Below are 2,500 nucleotides of genomic sequence, written 5' to 3'. Positions count from 1 at the left end.
ACAGACAAAAGTAAAACATCATATAAAAAAAAATACCTTCTCTCAAGAAACAACCTTGACGAGTTAAATGCTTGCCTGTCTGTGGTTAACTGGTTAAGATGAATCTACAGTCAGTTATTTTTTATGGCTCTTTACAAAAAGGTCAGTTATGTTTTTAGTTGTTTTCTTGTGTGTTGACAGCATCCGTCAAGATCGACGTCTTTGTGTAGTCATCCTTTGAAAAAGTAATTTTGTAATTATGTGTGTTTATGTGTGTGTGTGTGGGGGGGGGTATGTGTGTGTGTGTGTGTGTGTGTGTGTGTGTGTGTGTGTGTGTGTGTGTGTGTGTGTGTGTGTGTGTGTGTGTGTGTGTGTGTGTGTGTGTGTGTGTGTGCCTATAAGTGCAGATATATCTCCTGCTATCTCGAAACCTGTATCTATATTTAATACTTTTATGGAGCATAACAAACTTCAGTTGTCTTCTCTTGAAAATAGCTGCAATGAATTTTCATCCCTATAGCGGAGTTTAAAACACTTCGGGGTTTAATGTTGCTTCTACAAATATCAATATTCTATAATGGTAGTCCTTTTTTTGCTAATAGTTTTAGTAATAGGATATCTATCTAGCGAGCTTCTCTCTTGTTAAACAGCATCTCTCTTCCTTTCTATTAATCTTTCTCTATTTATATTGTGTATCTATTCTGGTTGACAGCATTATTCTGGTTGACAGCGGTGTTCTGTAGGATTCTTTTCCTTCGCCTTTCCTTGTGTCATGAATTTTTCCAGATCCACCTTCGGCTATCCAGTTATGTGCTGAGGATTTTTACTATCCACTTATCTCCCTTCTCTGCTTCTCAACCTTTTATCTGATCCTCTACATCATTATTCGTTAATCTTTGTTCATATCTCCAAGTGGCGACGGCGAAACTGCTTGAAAGAACGTATTCTTCCAAACTCCTTCTCTTATTCCTTCAATCTTTGCTATATGAGAATTTCGATTGGTAACCAGTTGAATTTATTTAAAAAAAATATATATATATACATATATAAATATATGTATATCTATCTATCTATCTATCTATCTATCTATCTATCTATATATATATATATATATATATATATATATATATATATATATATATATATATATTGGTGCAGATATGAACAGTAACCTGTGTCAGACGGAGATGGTAACAGGTAGAGTGTGACCTCGAGCCGCCGCAGGTGCATCTAAGGGGCTCCTTGAACTCTCTGGGTCATATCACTCTATGCATGGAGTACCGCTCCTTTATCTGGGGAGGCTCTCCTTTCAATGTCCTCCTTATCAGCCTCGAATCAGAAGCCCAACGAAGGAGTTCTCGTTTGAAACCAAGACTCACAACAATCTTGTCTTTTCTATAGATTCTGCTTTAAATATTGTTCTCCAGAGTTGCTAGAGTGCGTGTGGGTCCTCACCCCGCGTGGAGATCGTAGACTCGAGAGACAATCCTCTGATCCGTCTTTCATTCCTTTCACCTCTAAACTCTGGGCCCTTTGTCTTCCTCTCCTTCCCGAGAGTCCTGTAACCACTCCCAGTTCAAGGGGATTGTCTGCCATCACCTTAGGGAAGGAGAGATCCAGTGACACCAGTTGGGGTCTTTTTCTTTTTTCTTGTGATTTGCAATTTGTGTGTTTGTTTGTGTGTGTGTGTTTGTATGTGTGTGTGTGTGTGTGTGTGTGTGTGTGTGTGTGTGTGTGTGTGTGTGTGTGTGTGTGTGTGTGTGTGTGTGTGTGTGTGTGTGTGTGTGTGTGTGTGTGTGTGTTTGTGTGTGTGTTTGTCTGTGTGTGTTGTGTGTGTGTCTGTGTGTGTGTATGTGTGTGTGTATGTGTGTGTGTGTGCTACGTACATACACAGAGATCTATATCAAAAAGTCACCATCTTCTAAATCAATCGAAGATCAATTCAAGCTATGGAGAGACCTGCCCTGCTGACTACTGAGAAACCAAGCTCGGAGGAAATTAAAAAGCGCAAGATGAGAACTTTGCTAGTGATACGCGGATTCTCAGTCTTACGTCTTGTTGTGTGGAATACGTGCGCATTTTGTGCTAAAAGTACGTCCATGTTATAGAACTTTAAAGCACCAAAAGCACAAGTGTGTGTTAAAAGTGTTGTTATGTTATGTTCCTTTGAAATCCTGTTCCGCGTTTTGTAAAATTAGAACAACTTTCTTCGTAACATTTTCAGTGGACATGCTATGTGACCCGACTTTTGGATGTGATTCAATACACAACTCTCTAATAAGTGCAGAGTTGTTTATTGTCAGTTGCTCTCACTGCAAATATCTGTGTTTGTGTGTGTGTGTGTGTGTGTGTGTGTGTGTGTGTGTGTGTGTGTGTGTATAGTCGATGGAAAAGGAAATACATGCTGACACTCAAAATAGAATTATGATAATATGGAATTCCAGCTGATTTTGAAATCGTTGTCTCATAAATAGACAGGTATAAATATAGATATGTAGGTATACATTTACAATATATATAT

The 2,500-nt window shown here is 38.6% G+C and overlaps 1 protein-coding gene across 25 annotated transcripts in view; it reads left to right on the top strand.

Moving 5' to 3' along the window:
• Nucleotides 1-2,500, top strand: part of SLO2 (slowpoke 2) — a 579,670-nt gene that overhangs the window by 464,268 nt on the left and 112,902 nt on the right. The window lies entirely within an intron of this gene.

The sequence above is a fragment of the Penaeus japonicus genome, unplaced genomic scaffold (assembly GCF_977035675.1).
Source record: "Penaeus japonicus unplaced genomic scaffold, GWHDUDI00000001_assembly GWHDUDI00000010, whole genome shotgun sequence".
NCBI lineage: Eukaryota > Metazoa > Arthropoda > Malacostraca > Decapoda > Penaeidae > Penaeus > Penaeus japonicus.
Note: the sequence above shows the minus strand (reverse complement) of the source record. Positions and strands in the feature narration are given on the sequence as shown.